The sequence below is a fragment of the Macaca thibetana genome, chromosome 15 (genome assembly GCF_024542745.1).
Source record: "Macaca thibetana thibetana isolate TM-01 chromosome 15, ASM2454274v1, whole genome shotgun sequence".
Classification (NCBI taxonomy): Eukaryota; Metazoa; Chordata; class Mammalia; order Primates; family Cercopithecidae; genus Macaca; species Macaca thibetana.
Window position 1 is genome coordinate 24,698,186 of NC_065592.1, and position 22,180 is coordinate 24,720,365.

General features: G+C 39.9%; 1 protein-coding gene across 8 annotated transcripts in view; it reads left to right on the forward strand.

The window, feature by feature from the left end:
- TNC (tenascin C) overlaps nt 1-22,180 on the forward strand; it is a 98,291-nt gene that overhangs the window by 448 nt on the left and 75,663 nt on the right. The window contains exon 1 of one of the 8 annotated variants that reach the window (XM_050762031.1): nt 3,685-5,220. The exons of the other annotated variants lie outside the window; for them this stretch is intronic. The gene's annotated coding sequence lies outside the window, so the exon portion shown is untranslated. Of the gene's footprint in view, nt 1-3,684; nt 5,221-22,180 lie in introns of those variants that run through there. 8 annotated transcript variants of the gene reach the window in all.

Below are 22,180 nucleotides of genomic sequence, written 5' to 3' on the forward strand. Positions count from 1 at the left end.
CCTTGACTGTTCTGGTTTTGTAATTTTGTTTGTTTTAACTTTATGAATAGTCAGACTTGGAAGGAACTTTTCGTAAAGTTGTTATCTTCAGCTGTTCTGCAGAGGAAAAGTAAGAATTTTCTCTTAAACTTCCCCCCCCTACTTCTAGCCTGACTGATTCACCTGTATGTATATTTCATTTTGAGGGTTAGGGAAGTAGAGTTTTAAGGTAGAGTTTGCTCATAGCCTGCCCCTGGGATGGGTTAGAGGGACTTTGATAGAGGAGTGCAGGGAGAATACAAAAGTTTACATCTAAACAGACCTTACATAAAGTTTACAAACAGTTTTGTACCCATTCCCTCATTTGGTCCTCAAAATATTCACCCTGGAGATGAGAGTTGGGGGACAGAAGAGAGGAGGTGGCTCCTGGGCCAGATGAGTAACTGACAGGCAGCTAGAAAGTGGTGGAGAACAGCTTTATTGGGGTGCCTAGAGCCAGCAGCATCCCACATGTCTCTAGAATCACCTCCTCCTCCTCACTTCTCATCACAGAAAGATCTGAGCAACAACTTCCCCCAGGTATGGGAACCCTACTGCCCCTGGTGTACTTTGGAAAGAATGCAGGGTTTCTTCTCACCCATCGGTGTTGTAAGAGGAATAAGAGCTTATGTTTGAAGCCAGAGGTGTTTGGTATTCTCCCCACCACCATGCATACGACCCTGAGAAAGATACATTGCCTCCTTAGTCCTCAGTTTTCCCATCTCTAAAATGGGGACAATAGCGTCTGCTGTCGTTTTGAGGAGAAAATGAGGTATAGAAAGATCAGCAGTGACTGCTCAATAACTGGAAGTTTGGATAATCATTGTCATTGCCAAAAACTGCCATCACTCTGGAAGTTAAAAGAGGCACTTAGCCAGTGTTGGATCGTTTCTTGTGTATTGTTCCTCAGCCCACTCCCAACCCCCACTTTTTATCTCACCCAATCTGATGGTGTCTCACCAGGCTGGCAAGTCTGAGACTTGGCTATATTTTACAAGCAGGAGGTTGTGTTGGCACAGGTTGGAGAAAAGGTAGCAGCCTGGGGCTGGGTGTTAATGTCAAATACTGATTCCAGAATGTCAGGAGGTTTTGAGTTTAGGCATCTGCAGATTCTAAAGCTGACAGCTATGAAGTACGATGCTGTTGGAAACTCTTTGGAAAGCTTTCTGTCCGGAGGGAGAGCAGGACAGGGAGCCCCACTTGAAGAATGAATGCCTCTTTTTCATGTTTTTGTAGACTTTTTTCCCCATTTTTACAGAGCTTTCCCATATGTGCTTTAGAAAGGAAAACTACTACCCACCCCAGCCAGGCAAGCCTGATTCAGGACTAAAGATTTATTCAGTCCTAGATAACCCAGTGAAGAGTTTCTGGCATTGTGCACATACAAGCCATTTGCAGGATATGTAAGTTAGCGTGCTTTGGCCCTTGCATTTCAGGAAGGTGACTGCTTCGGGGGGAAGAAAAAGGTGCACAATATGAGTATTCTCTGGTTTGCTCAAACAGAGTAAATTGGACAAGGATTGAAAGGGATGTTGCCAACCTCTGCAGTCATTAAATATTTTTTCCTCTATGCTTTGTTTTAAAAACCTAGTTTCTCTATTTTATCTCCCACTAACCTCCTCCTTCCCCACTCTAAGAAGTTACTAACCTTTCAGCCATCAGCTTTGTCATTCATATAATGGAGATGACAAACTATGTCTCACAGGGCTCTTGCAACATTCAAATGACGTAATATATGGCAAACTCTTGGCATAGTACCTGCCACATATTAAGGGTTCAATAAATGGAAACTTTTCTCTGTTTATCATTTTACAAGGAGTTGTCCAAGATTAATGTTCTAATACCATGATTTTTAAACTTATTTTTAAAGATGGAAATATTCATTACATGAATTTACGGCAAAACCCCAGTATATGACAGGTAAATGCAGGGCTGCTTTGGTTGAAGTGAGGTCACAGGGTCTAAAACTTATACCTTTGCTCTTAGCCTCTGTGACATTGCCACAGAATGTCCAATGACAAAAAAACACAGTTACAAATCATGAAACCAGGCTGCGTGCATTCTGGTTGCCCTTCTACCCTTCAACAAGGATTTTTGCGCCTCTGAATCACCATCTGTAACAGAAGTAAAAGCAAGTCCACAAATAGTGCAATAGACAGGAAAATATATGAGAAATTTAAAAGGTTTAACAGTCTATTTTAATTAATTCTAATGACAATGATAGCCAAAATATACGATGAGCCTACTTTCTAAACTGTAGCCCTTGGTGGGATCATGCACAGCATGTCTCTGAGTTGTGGACTGTATCTGTTGGACAAAGAGATGGCTTCAAGAACAGGGAGACTGAATAAATTTACTAAGGTCCCAGAACTCGAAGTGATAGAACCAGGTTTCACACCCAGGTCCCCGTGATCACCAAGTCAGAGGTACATTCTGCCATGTTCCTTCTGAATGCTTCTCTGCTTCTTGCCTGCCTTTAGAAGGAAAACACTTCCTTTCTGACTAAATATGCCCCTCCAGGCAGACTGTGGCCACCCATAAATACAGCAGTAGCGTGATCATATAACCAGAATGGAATTTGGAAAGAGAATTCAAGATGACAGGATGAAAAACATATCCCCCTTAATCCTACCCTTTCTAATGCTTATAATAAATTAAGAGCACATATTCTCTTCTTTCTCTGTAGATTTCTATAGACACCTAGCTGTGCTTTCTTACAAGAAAAAACATCCACTGGACCAAAGTGCAACCCTCTTCATGCTGAAGGCACTTCAGTTTGAAATGTAAAAAGTCTAGGTTGCAAAAGTTTAGTTGGTTCAAAATAGACGTCCTTTTGTGATGGTAAAACATGCAAACACAAAGTTGATAGTGAGGGCTATGTGTGGCATATGTAATAGGAGGGTTTGCCAATAGTTTTTCATTTAATTCTCACTCTAACACTACAAATTATAAATTACTAGCTCAGTTTTATGGCTAAAGAAATCAACACTCAAGGAAGTTAGGTGACTCATCTGAGGTCTTTCTGTAATTGAGGGGCAGAGCTGGCTTTGACCCAAGCTTTCTAACTAATACCCTACTGTTCTTTCTGCTGTGCTACATTGCCTTCTGAAGTCAGGCTGTGCTGACCAAGTTTAGAACCTTTAATGGTGTCTTTCAGTGAATGATCAAGATCGTGAAGAAGACCCCAGCTGTCATTGGTGCCTATTGATTTTACAGAATAGCCCTGCATGTATCATTTTTCATGGTTCTCAGCAAAGGTCAGCTCTCAGTGGTGCAACTCTCTGCCTGGAAACAGGAAAGTTCAAATTTCAGCCCCTGGAAGAGAGAAGAATGAAACTAGAGGTAGCAGTCAGGTCACTCCTGCTGATTTTTCATCTCAGAAAAGTAGGCACACAGGTGAGCCAAACATCTGGTTTTAAAAGGGCTGATTGGTAGGTAAAGTGAAATCGGCCTTGGGGCCACGAATCCCAGGACAATTTGGAAATGGTTGTAGGCTCCAAGCCACAAATTGAGCTACAAATTCAGGGGAAGCCTGGGAGAGGAAGATTATGATTCAAATACTTCTCACTCTGAGAAGATTGTAGGGAATCCCCTTGAATCTTATCCCGGTCCAGTCTGAACACCTTCAACATGTGGGAAACATTAGATGAAGGCTCCTTTCCAAGAGGAAAACCCCCCTCAAAGTGTGATGTAACCAGCTGCCTACAAACCCCAGCCATAATTCTAGTCAATGTAAAAGACAGAGATGGTAAACTTACCTACCTTCGGAAGCTATACATGCTTTGTGACTTCTCTGTAAAGGAGAAAAGTCTGTGTACCAACCTGATTCTAATCCTAGTGGCCAGACTTTTTTCAGTTATGCCCCTAAGCCTAAACTCCATTCCCTCCACCTTGTCTCACATTTCCAGCTTCTCCTCCACTTTAGAAACAACTCTATCACCATCATTACTCTCTTTGACCCTTCACCATAGAATAAAAGCAAAATGTCCAAGTCAAAAGCAGATCATGAATGGAAAATCCCTTCCATGTGCATTTTCAGTCTATCTGTGAATGGAGATTTTAACAATATATATTTCATGCCATGTTGTCTCAGAATTTTGAAATTTCCTGAAGTTCATAGGTCCTTCATGATATAGCCATGGCAACTCAAATAGCTTTATTTGGTCCTTTAACCTTCCCCAAATACCCTACACCAAGAGCCAGAGATATATCATGAGCTCTGAACATAGATAGCTTTGTTTCAGAATTAACCATTATTCACCTCTAACCCTAAAGCTGGCTACTGCTAACTTCGACAAGAATGTGTCTGAAATGTTGTCCTAGGAGAATCCTAGGGGATAATCATAATAGCTAATATTTACTGAGGACTCTACAGGCATCATGCCATTTAGTCAACCATAGCTTCTAGTAAGTCTTAACACCCACCCCATTCAAATATGCACAATGTGAGGCTGAAAACGTTTAAGTAGCTTACCCAATACCATGCAGAAAGTACTTGGTGGAGTCAAAAATCAAACCCGGTTCCCAGTCCTGAGAGGGTGGTTATAACCATTTCAGTAAGGAAGTCATGCTCAGCACCCTAATTCTATTCATCTACTGATGAGAGAGGGCTAGACACAGCAAAGCTAAGAAAGAGACAAAAGCTTGTCTTTTGGGTCCTTGTGTTCTTTGACAGACTGGTTAATTTTGCTATCTCCAGCTTGCTCCTTCAGGCTTCACCTCTTGAAAAAAACTGTAATTAAATGATTAGCATGTGACCCATAAATGTAATATATTTTCTCTACTAGACTTTATGCTGCATGAGAGCAAAGCCCGATCCACATCACATCCCCGCAACCAGCCCGAGATCTGAAGCACAGACACACATAAGCAAGTGCTGCCCAAGGAAAGCCATGAATGCCCTGCAGGCTGCCTGGAATCCCCCTGCTCCAGGTTCCCACTGAGCTCTACCCGTCCCCCACTGTGTGTGTCATAATTACCCCTATGATTGCCTTCCCTGCCACACTGGACTGTACACCACTAAGGTCAAGAACGTTAGGGAGGCAGGAGCTTTGTCTGCTGGAGTTCGTTTTCCCCAAAAAAAAAGGCCAACCATGGGCAGACGCACCATTAGCACAGTCCCCAAAGGAGATACCCAGGATTGTGGAATGGTCTTGTGAAGGTCGATGCACAGATATTGCAGAGGAGTGCTTTAACTTCTAGGTAGGTTACTATTTTCTTAAATCTCCTTAGGGAACATAGAATTTTCAAACTGTAAGGGCTCACGGGCAGCCTCTAAGCCAGAATCTTTCAGACTGGATTTTAAAAAGAACCTCAGAGGAGATTTGGGGGCTGCTGTGAAGAGACAGGGAGGTCAAGCAGGGGATTCTCCTCAACTTATATCAATGAAAGCCCCTCCACTTATCTGTTTTGTACACTGAGCCTCCTCATGAAATTTCATTTGATGAAAGGGTTCTGTGGGGAAAAAACAGAATGTTTTTGTAAATTGCTGCCCTAGGTTAGCATACCTCATTTTAAAGAGGGTGAAACTGAGACGTAGAGAAGGGAAAGATCTTTCTAAGATCTTCCGCCAGTTGGCAACAGGGTCAGTGTGGAATCCCAGGTCTTCTGACTCTTGCTCTTGGAAGCCAGGGACAACATTAAAAGTTTCAGAATTAAGACATTCTTTTAGAAAAGAAAAATGAACAGAGTCTTATTCTCTCAACAGCCTTAACTCATATGGACTGAGCCAAGGATGACTAGTATCTCTGTATTCATTATCTATTAATGCATACCAAATTACTTTAAATCAACACTCATTTATTATCTCATGGTTTTTAGAGGTCTAAGCACAGCTTAGCTGGATTGTCTGCCTCATGATCTCTCATGAGGTTATTGTCTGTGTTGGACAGGGTTGATGTCCCATCTAAAGGCTGAACTGGGGGATGATTAGCTTCCAAGCTTGTTGATGTGGTTGTTGGCTGGACTCCATTTCTTGAGAGATATTGAACTGAGGGCCTTAGTTCTTTGATGGCTGTTGGTCCAAGGCCACCCTCAGTTCCTTGCCACATGGGCTTCTCCAACAAGGCCATTTACATTAACAAAGCCAATGAGAAAGAGAGTTGCCAGGCATGGTGGCTCACACCTATTGTTAATCCTAGCACTTTGGAAGGCCGAGGCAGGTGGATCACTTGAGGTCAGGAGTTCGAGACCAGCCTGGCCAATAAGGTGAAACCCTGTCTCTACTAAAAATACAAAAAAATTGGCCTGGCATAGTGGTGGGCACCTGTAATCCCAGCTACTCGGGAGGCTGAAGCAGGAGAATCGCTTGAACTCGGGAGTCGTAAGTTGCAGTGAGCCAAGATCAAGCCATTGCACTCCAGCCTGGATAACAAGAGTGAGATTACATCTCAAAAAAAAAAAAAAAAAAAGAGAGAGAGAGAGAGAGAGAATCTATAAGCAAGAGGCACATCACGATCCTGTGTAATCTAATCATGGAAGGGATATTCCATCACCTTAGTCATATTCTGTGTGTTAGAGGAAAGTCGCTGGGCCATCCCACACTCAAGGGGAGGTAATTGCACACGTATGAAAATGCCATGAGGCAGTATCAATGGGGTCACCATAGAGTCTGCCTGCCACAGCCTCCAACACTCCAGTGTCACCAATTTCTGGCAACTTCTTATCAATGACAAGTTCACTCAACCCATCTGTACTCTCCCTGATGAGTAATAAAAAATTATGGCAGCCACTAAAGTGGACTAGTTTCTGCTTAGCATCCTCCCATGTATATAGTGGAGTCAAATGTTTTGATTAGCTGTCTTAACTCATTGGGTAGCCATAATTTCTCCTGAATTTCACCCCAGGGAGGGGTCTTTCAAGGTAATGATTCCAAATTTATTTTATTCTAATAATTTTATTTATTAGTCAATGTGATCAAAACTAAAACTCATCCATTGTCCCCCTTCTCAATCTATTCCTCTCAGCAGATATAATAATAAATAGTAACATCTTCGATTAATTCTTTTTTCCTTACTATCCCCACATACAAAATATTGTAGTCTCTACTGCCTTGACAAGCAAATCTGTTCACTGCCTCCCCACTTTCTCCATCATCATCCCCTGCCCCACCTCCATTACTCCTGTAGTTCAGGTCTTGGCACCTCACAGATGGGCCACTGCAACAGCTTTCCCACTGGCCCCCAGCAACCCAGCCCTCCCCTTCTTCAACCTGAGACATAGAGGTTAACATTCCTAGGCCTCGAGATTCCAAATGCTTCTCCTCTGCCTGCAAAAAAAAAAAAAAAAAAAAAAAAAAAAAAAAAAAAAAAAAAAAAACCGATATTCTGACATTCAAGATTCTCCATGATCTTGCTTCTGGTCTCTAAACAGATCGTGTACTTCAGCTGTAATTCATACTCTTCGCATCAACCCTTTTATTCCTTTTATGTCCTTGTAAATGCCATTCCCTCATGCCTAGATATCCTTTTTTATATTTTTCACCTATTCATATTTTTCTCTCAAAATTCAGTTCAGGCACCACTTCTTCCAGGTAAATTAGATGCCCCTTTACTGTCATCTCATTCTACCTATGTTTCTTTTTTCAAATCTGTCATCTCCTTTATCATCCTGGAATGGACTATCTGCCCCTCTTGACAATATAGTTCTTAAAAGAAAAAATTGTATCTGGTTTATCTGAAACCTAGCACAACCAGAATAAAGTTAATCTTTAGCAATTAATAGGAGTCTTTGCTGTGTCCCAGATTTGGACATCCTCTTCCTTAGCAGTTTGCTCAGAAAGCCCAGAACTTGAAGTTGTTTTCACGCTTCACCCACTGGCTTGCAAATGTGCAGTGTGGTGACACAACATGTGACAGGAGGAAACCATCCCAGCCCTAGGACAGGAAACTGTCTCAGAACACAGACCTCAAGGAATGTGTTTGCTTTCAGAGGTGGCCTTCAGGATAAAACACAAATTGCTTTGGATTTGGAAAAACCAGTACCAAGGACAGAGGAGTCCTGTCTGGGGATTTTAGGCTGAGTCACAAGAGATAGCTGAAAATCTGGAGGTTAAAACAAAGATCAGTCAACAACTAATAGGAAGAAAGAACAGGCTCAAGGGAGGGATGGAGACAAACAGCTGTCTATCTTGGACATGGAGAAGCTCACATCCCATGAGAAGAAATGAATAATGGTTAAGAGTATGACTTTGGCATCAGAATCCTCTGGGTCCGAGAGGTATTTGCATGCTATGTGATCTTGGCCAAGTTACTTAGCTTCTTTAAGCTAATTTTTTCTTATCCATATTAAAAGCAAAGTAGTAGCACCTAGTTTAAAAGTTTATTGTGATGATTAAATGATGTAGTTCATGAGCATTGCTTAACACAGAAACTGGCATTCAATATAAATGTTTTGTTGTTGTCATTGTTTTGTTACTTGTTGATCAAATAGTTCCTGATGATAACATCCCACTAGAGAAGCAGTTCCCAAAAGTGTGTCATGTGGAAAAGCATTCTCATGGAAATCACCCAAAAAAGGATTTTGTGGCCAAATGAGTTTGGGGAACGCTTGATACCCTTCTGTTCTTGGAAATGCACAGCTCATATGTCCATTCAATGCATAATTTTAGGGCTGGTGATACAATAGAAACTAATACAGTCAAGATCCCTTTATTCATGGTGTTTACATTATGGTGGGGTATCTTAGTTTGTACAAGTTGTTACAACAAAATACCATAAACTGAGTGACTTACAAACAACAGAAATTACTTTCTCACAGTTCTGGAGGCTGGGAAGTCCAAGATCAAGATGGCACCTTCTATGTCCTCACATGGTGGAAGACATAAGGCAGCTCTCTGGGGTCTCTTTTATAAGGGCACAAATTCTATTTATGAAGGCTCTGCCTTCAAGATCTAAGTACCTCCCAAAGACTCTGCCAACTAATATTATCACATTGGTGATTACGTTCCGATGTGTGGATTTTGAGGGAACACAAACATTCAGACCATAGCAGGGGGAAGGCAGACAATAAAAAGGAATCACATAAATTTATAGCACAATTTCAGGTAGTGATATTTGCTGAGAAGAAAGACAAAATAAGGTAAGGGGATAAACAATGACTGGTGGGGAGAGGGGTGCTCTTTTAGATGGGGTGAGAGGTGAATGTGCCATTGTGCAGACATCTGAATGAAAGGAGAGAAGGAGCTCTGTAGGCAATGACTAGGAGTTTGAATTTTATTCTGAGTGTGGTTAGAAGCCAATGGATGGTTCAGGGAAGTAGAGTGCATCATCTGAGAAATCTTGCTGTAATTAATCTATTCAACTTTCATTAGCCCAGTATCTCCAAACATACCTGACCATAGGACGTCTACCTAAAAACATCTTGCAACGTAGTCTGGGAAATTCTTCACTGGAGTACAGGGCTTCGTAGATTTTAAAGAGACTGCAAATTTGCTCTTTTTCATCTAGATCTGCAGTAAAAATCCAAACATACTGCTTGGGACATGATAGGTATGCCCAGGAAGGAAAACCTAGCTCTAGAGGTAAAGACAAGCAGGATGTCATCCTAATTAGCAGCTCTTTTTGGCCAAGACAATCGATGAGCGCAGCCAGGCCTCAGCAGATTCTGGAAGCCCATTTGATGCCAACGGAAACTCGCCAATATCTACCCAAGGCTAATAAGTGTTTGCAAACAGTACACCTTGGCTTAAGTATTCTCCAAAAAGGAAGTGCATAAAACTTGAGATCCAGCAGAGGTTCTGAGAGAAAAACAAAGGTCAAATATTTTGGTGCTTACATGTGCGCAGCCACCAAAGAGCTGCTGAAGGTCTGGGAAATGGAAAGTCAAGGTATCCACTTGCATGCTGATCTCTTTCTTTATGGAGCAGTAAAAATTTAAGTTTTTACCTTATCTGAACTGAAGAAAATTCCTTTAGGAGTCAGCCCAGTGTAGCTCAATGTAGTTGAAAGCACACATTTTAGAGCCACAAATAAATCAGCATTCAAAAGCTAGCTCTGCCTCTCAAGCCAGTCATGGAAACTCCCTGAGTCTCAAATTAATTTTCAAATAAACATAATAATACCTAACTCACCAGGTTGTCATGACAAATGACAAGATAAATGATAGCATGAATAAAAAGCATTTAGTATAAGATTTGTCATAAAAATGTATATAATAGCCACTCAAAAAAATGTTAGTTTCCTTACTGTTTAATTCAATCTGTATTTAGTTTCATAATAGAAGCTGTCATTTATTGAATAACTACTATATTCCAGCAGAGGTTAGCAAACCACAGGGTGGCAGCCTATTTTTGTAAATAAAGTTTTATTGGAACACTGCTATGCTCATTTGTTTATGTATTATCTATAGCTGCTGCCTCTACGATAGCAGAGTCGAATAGTTGTGACTGAAATCATCTAACTGCAAAGCTCAATGTATTTTCTATCTGTTCACTTAAGGAAAAGTTTACTGACCCCTTCCAGTCAACCTACTAAATTTTTATACTTACTTTCCAGTCACCTTAACCTAACAAGGTGGGTATTATCATACCTATGCATATAAAGAGATTGAAGCAGAAAAAAAAAATCAACTAGTAAGTTCCCCTCCAAAAACATAATGTTAAACTCTATACCTAAAAGAAGTTCAGAATAATGATTAAAAGTTATTCGTTTGTATGATTCATCTTCATTTGCCTCTGCCTTCCTCTGACTTGTATTTCTTTCTGACTAAATTTCTTGAATTTCCTGCCATATGCTGAATTAAATGATCCTATTTAGAAAGAATTTTCCCTCCTTTCCTTACTTATACAAATAGGTTGTTTGTTCATAGAAGTCCATGCTTTCAAAACTGAAAGTGGTAATTTCCAGCCCCTCTGAAATGCTCTCCTGCCTTGACTGATTTCTTGGAAACCACGCTTTTTTTAGATAGTACATAGTGTGAAGCCCAGTTTTCCAGAAATGATAGATTTTTAGCTCCCCCATCTGCTACTTCTCACTATATCTTCCTCTCACTTATTAACCTTCTCTCCAGGTCAGACTCAAGGAGAGCAGGCTTTTCTCCAGGGGCTTTAAAGATTTGCCTAAGACATAGATGTTATAGTCCGCCTGGCCTATGCTGTCCCCTCAAGTTCACGACTATAAATAAAATAGTTATGTGAATCCCAATTCCCAAACACCATCCTACCTTGTTCCATTTTGCAAATCCAACAACTCTATTCATACTAATTATGTTGAGTTTCTCTCTGATAGTTAGTAGATAAATATTAATTCTTTAACTTGAACAATGAATCTTACTTCAAAGGTAACTTGATATAGCAGAAAGAGCATAGACTTTCGAATTATAAGGCTGTTCTTAATTCTGATTCAAATAAATGCTGACTGGGCCACTTACATAACCTTCTTAAGCCGTCGGTTCTCTTACCAGTAAAATACAAACAATGCTCCCTAATTCCCACAGTTGGTAACATGATTAAACAGCATTTGTAAAGTGCCAGGCACAGTATAAATATTGACTTACTTGCCTCATAGTTTAAATTGCTCAAGATCCTCTAACACAGGACTTCACATTTTATCCCAGACAGGTCATAGGTATATCGCTGCTTCCTTCTAATACAGGAGGAAATGAAAGGAGAAAGGGTCTAGGATTTGTTCTCTATCAGTTCTTCCCCTATCGTGTGCCATCAAACCTAATCCTAATCCTGTGACTCACTTCAAACAGAATAATCAAGTAGATTTGGGAAACACTCTATAAACTGTCCCCTTCTTGGAGATTTCCAACGAGCATGAACCTATTAAACACCCTGGAAAATCCTGAAGTAAAGAAAGTTGTGTAATTTGTTTGGCTTAAAATCATATATGGTTAAAATAACATTTTCCAAACATGTTTAATTAGGAAATCTTTTTCCCTCACATTAGTACCTATCAACATGTTGTAGATTACACTTTAGAAAATGCTGTTTAGAGTTACACAGCTAAGTTAAAGCCAAGTCAAGGAGGTTAGACATATCTCTATTTTTCAGGTTCTTCTGCAGTTTTTCCTGTCCTGCCTGTAGATCATAAAGATGTTTCATTGCCAGTAGCTTCTCCAGACCCCGACCTTGGTTATGCAAACCATCCTTTAACATAATTAAAACAAGTGAATCAGTTCACCTGATTTAAATTTCTGTTCCCCCTTTCGAGCTATGTGATCTTGAGCTGTGTGAGCCTCAGTTTTCTCATCTATAAACTGTGAAAAATAAAGACAACTACCTCAGAGGTCTTGGGGAGGATTCAATGAGATAATCCACAGAAGACACAAGAAGCAGTGTCTGGCACAGATGGCATATGCAATCAATGTTGGTTATTATTGTAGCATTTAGATGGTCCCATTTTGGAAAAGTGAAAATAGACAATGAAAGTATGTTTGCTTTGCCTGGAGTCACACAAATTTATTACTGGAGTAGTCTTAGTTTTCCCTGAGAGTCTGGTTTCCTGCTTCCAGTCCTAGAGACGTATTTTTGTTTCACGAGTCATATTCTATCAAAATGTATCAGACTTTATTGAACTTGATTTAAACAGGATTTTGTAATTGTCAGTGGCTCCATCTGGCTCCTTCTGATGCAAACCCACTCAAGCAGGATTCCATTCATTTGAATATTAGCACATTAGATCGGAAAAGATTTCCAAAGCTGTCTGTTTTGCTATGCCAAATATTTGGTGTATGCATCAATACTCCCCACTCCTGTCCCCATGGTGGATATTGCTAATCCATCACAGCACCTTTTCCCGAAAGCCTAGTCATAGCCACAGAATCTTTCTCAAAGCAGTTCCAGGTAGTTATGTCAGCTCTTTGAGTTGAAACGTAATTGATCCCAAACCAATTCCACTTCTTAACCAGTGCCTGAACCACCTCTACGCTATTACTCTTTTATTTTTTAATATGCCCAATGTCATGGAGCTCCTTCATAAAGGGAAACACGAAGGAAAAGGAAAGAAAAGGAGAAGATGTACTAACATTAGGGTAACGTTTATTATTAATATGTCAGGCACTTACAGCTTTGTTGTCCCATTCACTGTCTCAAACATCCCTGGAGAGATTTTATAGTTGAATAAGCCACAATTCAGAAGGTATAGAACGTTGTCCAAGGCTCCCCAGCAGATAAGTAGAATTTGATCTCAAGTCTTCCTGACTCTAAAGGCAATGCTCCTGTCTCTCCCATTGCAATGCCTTCTTAAAATTTTTCAGGGTCTTTCAGGACTGTATTTCTGACATTGGGTGGCTGATAACAGTTTCACAAAGGCCACCATATCACAGAGCCCTATTCAGAAGTTCTCTTACTTAGGGTTGTGTTAGTCTGTCTGCACTTTGTCGTAATCAGTTCTTCCTAGATAAATCTCTTCCATTTCTTAACCTTGGCTCAAGACTTTGAGAACTGCTTTCCAATGCTTGTGAAAGAGTCAACTAGATTTCTTAAAATTCTGGATGAAGACCAAAATAGAAGAGGTCATTGTTCCATTGGGAAATGAATTCAAATCTATTTTTGAAACAATTTTCCAGAATTTTACAGGAATCTATATTGTTGCCACTTGGTCAGAATCACTTTTTATTTTCTTTTCTGTCTAGGCAAGAAATAGAAGAGAGAAAGCAAGTGCTCTGCAGTTTTATTTCAAAAATTGAAACCAGACCACACCAGGGCAGTTTGTGGTCTGAATGTATCAATGGATCTAGTCATATTTCATCTGAGCATTTCTTAGGTATACTAAACCACAAATATGAATCTCGTTATTGTGTCTGGATGGAAATATTTTATGGATTAAGATTTGTGGATTTAATTTGGTTGGTAATGGAACTTCTGTTCAAGGGGCAGGATGGAGGAAGTCGTGAGGCACCACCAATGCTTAAGCCAAACTATGGAAAGAAACAGTATTTAGAGGGTTTTGTATTTAATGTTGGCCATTTGACTTGGGTCTAAAGTGAAATTCAAAATAAAGTTCAACAAAAATATTGTGAAATTAGCAATGGACCACAGATCACTAGAACCAAAGGGATGTTAGAATTGGGAACCATACACGGTTGCTCATTTTACATGAGAAACTGAGGCCTCAAGAGTGGATGTGACTTGCCCAAGGTCACACAATGACCCTGTTGGTCAGACCTGCTTGGCAGAAGTGGAGCTCAGAGCTTCTCCTCCAGATCTTCAATTTATTGCACTTCCTGTTATATGGCCTCATAAAAGGCCAAGTATCTGGGAACTTAAAAAAAAGTAATGAAGGTAAAAATTTTAAATGAGGAAGGGAGACCTAGATTTAACAACAGTACAACAAAATGACAAATACTGCAATGAAATTGAAAGTGCTACTAACTAATAACCCAGGATGCTTTCTTCACACCAAAACCAAATTTTCATGCTGAGTGCATCTTAGGCCTGGCCAAACTTTATGACCAAGTTTATTTGGTCATAAAGAAATCTTGTTTCAAAGTAGAAAGCACTGAGCTCTTAAAAGCCCTTGGGTTGATGTCTAGAATCTCATGGGAAGGAGCTAGGTCTGTCTTTGTCACTTTTGTACCCTCTGCACTTAGTGTAGTGTCTGGAACATAGTAAGTACTCACTGAATAACTGAATAAACAAAAACAAACTAATTCAGAACTGAGACTGTGATAAATTCCTTGATACATCTTACCAAGAAATACATTCAGCTTCATTTTATTTAATATAAATATATTGTGCATTTACTATGTTCTAGATAAAATGTTTTGTGTTGGGCATTCAGAGATGAATGTCTCAGATATATCCCTACCCTCATAGAGCTTATAGTCTACATACAATCTAACTGCATGCAGAATAACTGTATGCAAACCCACTGTTTATAGACTAATACAAATATAAGCTAGAATTAGCTAATTTCCTAAGAGATGGAATTATGCACGCGTAATAAAGCCATTCCAAATCTTTTTTTAAATGATAAATGAAATAATATCATATCAATTCCCCAGACAATTCAGAAGAGAGAAAGATAAATTTAGGCCAAAGTTACCTGATAAAACTTTCAATAGTAGATTTTTTTAAGCAGCATCTTGAAGGACTGATAGATTTATTCTCGCAGAGATGGCAAAAAGGCTTCTAGAAGCCTTCAAGGCATCTGGAACCCTCGCTCAATGATCACTGAGAAATGGCAGCATCCCAAAGGTATCTGTTAGCTTGCTTCATCTCCATAGCAGTCACAGGCTGTCTAGCATCTTAATGGTCTACTTCTCGGGGATTGATTGTCTACTGCTTTGAGCCAGGTGTTGGGAAGCTATATAGTCAGAGGTTGGGGCTGTTCTTGACTCACAGCTCCTTTGCTTGGCCCTCCAGCACAAAAGCCTGTAAAAAACCATGGTTCAGAGCCCTGACTTTGGACTCAGATGGGCTTTGGTTCAAATCCTGACTCCATAACTTAATAATGTCTGAACCTGCACAAACCATGTAAAGACTCTATGCCTCAGTTTTATCAGCTGCAGAATGAGGGTGCAAATACTATCTCATAATTTTATGTGAATTTGAAATTGGAAATTTAAAATGCTAACTAAGCACAGGCTCTGGCAAAATCAACACTTAATAAATTATAGTTAATGATATCCGTATTACTTATGATGGTGATGATAACGATGTCAACTTCCTGATTATTATTATTATTATGTTAACTTCTTAATGATCTTCCAAGGCCTCTTCAACCAATATTTGGTGATTGTAAGTCTTTGCTTTTCTAGGAAGCCCTCCATGAACTTCCCATTGCAAACTGACACACAATTATCTCATTCAGGCTGGCATTAATACCAGACCTTGCTTGTATATGATCTTCTAATTTCTGAGATCTCTAGGAACAAAAAATAACTGCTTACTTGGCCTATTTTCCAAAGTACCCAGCACATTGGGAGGTCCATAGTAAGTGAATAGCAATTCGCTCTTGAAATAATGTTAACATTTATACTCTTGCTATTGGCTTGGGAGTGTTCACCATGTTCTCAACCTGCAGTGGCACTTAAGAATATCACAAATACTAAATCAGCTATACATGAAGTTAAAATCAATTGCAGCTGGGTGCAGTGGCTCACGCCTGTAACCCTAGCATTTGGGGAGGCAGAGGCGGGCAGATCACCTGAGGTCAGGAGTTCGAGACCAGCCTGGTCAACATGACGAAACTCCGTCTCTACTAAAAATACAAAAAGTTAGCTGCGCATGGTGGTGGGCACCTGTAATCCCAGCTACTCAGGAGGCTGAGACAAGAGAATCGCTTGAACCTGGGAGGTGGAAGTTGCAATGAGCCGAGATCGTACCACTGCACTCCAGCCCGAGCAACAGAGTGAGACTTCATCTCAAAAAATAAATAACTAAATAAATAGCATTTTGTGACTCTTTGGGAGGAAATTATGAGCTTTGTGATTATACGGAACACATTTATCTTCTTCAGTGTCGTATTGTTCATACTTAACTCAGGGCTTGGCACGTATGTACTGAAAAAGTAGATAGTTGGATGAATGGATGGATAGAGAGACAGAAAAGCAAAAACCTCAACAGGGTCAAGAAGTCTAGAAATACTTTAACACAAATGCGCTCCAGGATCCCACCACCTATATTTCTCTCTGGAGATCATTACAATAACCTCAGACTAAGAATTACTGAATGACTTTCGTATGCACTTTTTTTAAGTTTTTTTCTGCCAGCTTTATTGAGGTATAATTGACAAATTAAAATTTTATACATTTAAAGTATACAATGTGGTGATTTAATATATGTATACATTGTGATATGATTACCAGATTCAAGCTAATTAATACATCCATCACTTTACATAGTTACCTCTGTGTGTCAATGATAAAGACACTTAAGATCTACTACTATCTTAGCAAATTTGAAGTATACAATATGTTATTATTAACTGTAGTCACCATGTCATACATATACACTCCTTTTTGAAGGCCTCCCGGTGGTCTAGAGGAAAAGATCAATCTCAGTTGAACTCCTTGACCCAAAAGCAAAATCTCTGGATTTTAATATCAGCTTTAATAGTTAATTAGTAAAAGTCACCACTGATTACCTAGTGACTCTCTGTGGGTGTTTCAATTCAGTTATTCTCTTAAATAACTAGGTAGTATAGCAAATAAGTTTCATGTGATATACCTACCTCTATTTATATACTACTTAATTGGCTGCCTGAAGTGATGATTCAGAATGATTCTTAAGTAGGGTTCCTCAGAAGTGTGTTGTTATTGATTAGCTGTGTCTGCCCCATGCACTAGAATGAAGTGTTTTGTGCCACAGACTTGCCATGCCTGTACCCAGTGATCTTCTACAGTTGCTTCTAAGTCCTGCTCAAGCATGATTTTGATTCTATAATTTGATGTCTGTCTGTGTCTTTGGAAAGTACTGAGAAGCTGAGCCAAATATTTCCCGTTAGGAACACAGTCTTGAAAGACTAAACCACAGGCAGTCTATTCTGTAGAAAGCCCTGGCTCAGCAGCATGGACAGCCATCCCAACGGCAGCACTGCCCCTGAGAAACCTTGGCCAGGGTCCTGACCTCCCAGAAAAGAGCCCCACCCCAGGCTAATTCGTTTGCTTTTCTTGCTACTGAGTTAAAAGAGGTAGGATAGGAGGAAACCCAGGGTTGTAGCCACAGCCTCCTCACTTTCCTAAAAATTTTAGAGTGTCTCTGCTACTTGACAAATTGAAACACTAAGATGTACACATTTCCATGGAAAAAGCAACAGCAGGAAAGAGAGGGCTTCCCAGATTTGTCTTATAGATCTTATCCTTCAGAGACTAGCCTTCTGTTAGAAATGCCGTCTCCAAGCAAAAGACAGAATAATCATATAATACCAAAACACACCAGTTGCTAAGGTCTCCCTCTTTTTAAGTGTTAGCTACTGAATGTTTTGCCTGTATTATCTCATTTTTCTCACTTTCAGTTGAATGAACTTTATTGTGCAGTTGATATTAGTGTTCCCATTTTACAGATGTGAAAATTAAGGCCCAGACAGGCAATGTTACACAACCAAGACAGCTACTGGATGGAGCCCTGTGGATATGCTACTACCCAACCATTTCTAACCTAAAACAGTGGTGATTCCCACTTGGACACAGGAGGGGGAGCATCACACACCGGGGCGTGTTGTGGGGAGGGGGGAGGGGGAAGGGATAGTATTGGGAGATATACCTAATGTAGTTGGCGAGTTGATGGGTGCAGCACCCCAGCATGGCACATGTATACATATGTAACAAGGCTGCACGTTGTGCACATGTACCCTAGAACTTAAAGTATAATTAAAAAAAAAAAGAAAAGAGTGGTAATTCCATGTGTTTCAAATTAATAGCAAGTGGCAGAGTAAGGATCTAGCAGTGTTTGACTGATGCGAGAGCAGATATCCTCAAACATTGCACAGATGTTTCTTTGATATCTGTCAATGTTAGTATTTATCATTCTTCGCAACAGGTATCTGTTTACATGTCTGCTTTCTATACCAAACTGTGAGCTCATTAAGGGCAAGACCATCATTGGCTTCTGAAACACCCCCCCACCACTAGGCTATCCCATAGCCTGTTCTTACATTTGTTCAACACATCTCTGTTGAATGCAAGAATAAATCATTTAAAAAATAATTCTCAGTCCTCTCGGATAATCGCTGGCTCCCCCAACATCTTAACCGGGCATCAGTTAAGCCACTGTTCTGCCTAAATGGATAACCACTTCTCAGTTCTGGAATTCTTCAAACACCTAGGGTTAGGAGGGTCTTTACTTTGGCAGTTAAGAGTTTTCTCAGTTCTCTTATGACACAGGTTGTGCTGGACTCATTCAACTATGGAGATCAGATGTCCTCAGGGAAAAAAAAAAATCCACACTTAAGGCTGTTTCCTGGCTCCTCTCTCTTCCTGACACATTCCAAAAAGGAATTTATGGATGTTGGGAAGGACAAAGGGTGAGGAATTTCTAGGACATTTAAGAACGCCCATGTAAGCAACTCTACGCTTGACAGGCCATGCACAATAAAACCCTTTTGCCTGTAAGTGAGAAGAAAAATTTGGTATAAGCTGCCTCATGAGTTGCCAAAATGATGTGGAAACAAATTCATCTGCATTTCTAAATGACAGGAATTCTCCTTGTCCTCCCAAACCTAGAATATTTCATGTACGTGCTTAAGTCAACAAGATAAATATATTCCATGAGGTACTAAAAATGAAGTCATAGGCAACTAATTCTGAAACATGATTCTAGCCAGTTGGAAGTTTTATCTTTATCTAAAAATGAAATTGTTTATTCTCCAGCTGTGATCAGGGAAAAATTCAGATTGTTGATTTCTTTGTCTAGCAATGGTCTTTGTCCTGCAGTGAGGTGCCCAAAAATAACTGTTAGTCTATTCCCTGCTGCTTCCAAAAGGTTAGCTACCAAACAGCTCTACTAGTAAAAGAGAAAAAAAGAAGGATTTGACAGCAAGCCAATAGGCATCTTAATGTGTAAAATTATGTGCTAAAAAGCCATTAAGACGGGCATGACACTGGCCTTGGTTTCTCAACCTTATAAATAAATTGTTATCTCACAGTAACGCTCTGAATAAAAGTCTGTAATGCCAAAATCTGAAGAAATGATTCAACACTGATAACATTTAATACCAAGACAACTGAAATAAGATTAAAGCTTAACATTTAACCCCTCTCTTACCCCACACTCCCCCCAAAAGCTTTCAGGACCATTGTTTTCATCTTCTTATTTTTTGTAGGGCGCTTGGGCCGTAAATGTACCAGGTATTTGGATAATGGGGGACTAAATATTAAAGCCTATATTCTACCCAGCCTTCTCAACAGATGACTAACTGTGAACAGTTAGGCACCTAGCCTTACAGAGGTGCCACACTGCTTACTGAGTTAAGTACCAGCTTTTCATGTTGATCTTTTATATCCTTCCTAATATGGCTTCTGCCAACACCATGTAGTCTCTGCCTTTCCACTTTCCTATGCGTTATTTCATACCCTAGTAGAATGAGACCTCTCCATATTCCCTGCATACTACACCACCTTAGCATGTGTCTGGCACCCACAAGGATAAGCCACTATTATTACAGCCATCTTCTTAATTCTCCTCACCACCCATGCATTCCAACTTCTTTGCCTTTTCTCATGGTGTTTCTTTTTTCTAGGATGCTGTAGGCTTCCATTTGAACCCACCTACTGGAGTTGTATCCAACCATTTTTCAGAATCTTGCCCATCTTTCTAGTACATCTCAAATGCCACTTTTTTGAGATGTCTTTCTTGGGACCCTCAATGGGTATGAGTTGGCCAGTCTCTTTTGTTACTTGTTATAGTCATGAATGTATCTCCCTGATTCCCCCATCCCTTCTGAAGACAAGGTTTTCTTTCTGATCTATTCTGTATTTGATCAGTGTTGTCATTACTGCTGCTGTTATCATTAGCTGTCACATATTAAGCACACCTTAATGTGTGCCAGACACTGTGCCAGTAGCTTAACATGTGTCTTCTCATTTCATCCCACTCTCCTGCAACACTATGAGATAGGCATATGTATCCCCGGGGAGAGGAGGCAGGGAAAGTGAGGTTCAGAGAGGAAAGGGATTGGCCATAGGGAGCAGCTGCTAAAGTGATAGAACTGTATCTGAACACAGGTTTATTTTACTCCAAAGACCAGACTCTTTCCCCCATACCCAGCTGCTTCATTAACAGAAATGTTTAGATGGCTGAAGGGTATGGACTGAGTGCTCTCAAAACTGGAGCACAGCAGTGCAGGGACAGCAGAGGAACGGGAGTCATGAGTTGTCTTTGACAAGTTCCTCCAGCTTCTAAGGAGAGGCTGAAGCAGACAGAAAGAGACAGCAGACTTGGCCAGAGTGGTTCCTGGAGCAATTTGGTTTTAGTTTGACGTGGGGAGAAGATTCTCACGAGACTCTAAGGTGTGCAGAGGGAGGCAGAAAAATACATTTCTTAACCCAAGGACAAGGTTGGGGGAAAGGATGCTGATCTGACACAGGGTAGTTATCTCTTCAGATCTGCAAAGAACAATAGCCTTGAGGATTATTTCTCACTTGTGCCTGGATATGTTCAAACATGTAAGGTATGGAAACTACAATGCACATACATGCTTGCTATAGTTAATTGAGTTAGTTGCTAAAAAGAAGCCATTTTTTCTCCCTAATCCCAAGGCACTTGTATCTGAGGTACTCACCCATTTTCATTAGTCAAGAAACTTAACAACATTGAAACTTTCTTGTAGATTCTTCTTGACCTCTTTAAGTCTCAGTCTCCTCATTTTGTACCGTGGGCTTAGTAAAAACAAGCAATCCTCTAAACCAGTGCTGCTCAATAAAACTTCTTTGGATGACAGAGATGTTCTTCATCTGCACTGTCTCATATTGTGACCACAAGCCCCATGGGCTCTTAGGTGCTTGAAATGTGAGTGATCACCTGAGGAATGAGATTTTTAATTGCATTTAATTTTAATTAATTTTAATAATCACAGGCGGCATATTGGACAGAGCAGCTCAAGACCAATGAATTCAAAGTGTTTTACCTCTTCTTAAATTTTCTATCTCATGGGGAAATTTTTATTGTGGATTTTTTTCACCAGATTAATTAGTTTGTGAGACATTGACAGGGATGGAAATACATAGAAAATCTCACAAAAACAATTTCATAATTCACGGGTATTTATTTGACTCTAAAAATTAATTTTGGTAAAGAAAGAAAGACACATGTGTCTTCTTTTGCATTAGATACATAAGCTGAGGCAGAGCAAAAGGCAGCACAACACGCTTAGCTTAGAAATAGCTTTGTCCTGGGTATGTGACTCCAAAAATCTGTATTTTGCGCCAATGCAAAGGCTATGTCTCTTCCTGATGCCCTTCTTTGCAATCATTGACTTACCAGATCCTTAAATATCACCATGAAAGATATACACACACTTACATATATAACATAATATGTAATATATTATCTATATTATATTATCTTTCATTGTTTTATAATATTTAGTATGTTACATCACATATTATAATATAATAATATATATAATATAATTGGAACAACTATAGTGAGAGATATATATATATCAGGGCATGCATATTTTCTGGGATCATTGAGAGAGGAAAAGTTCTCACTTTGCTGCAGAACTCTTGTCTTTTCTTAAAAACAGACATATGCCAAAGTAGGGCTTTCAAAGTT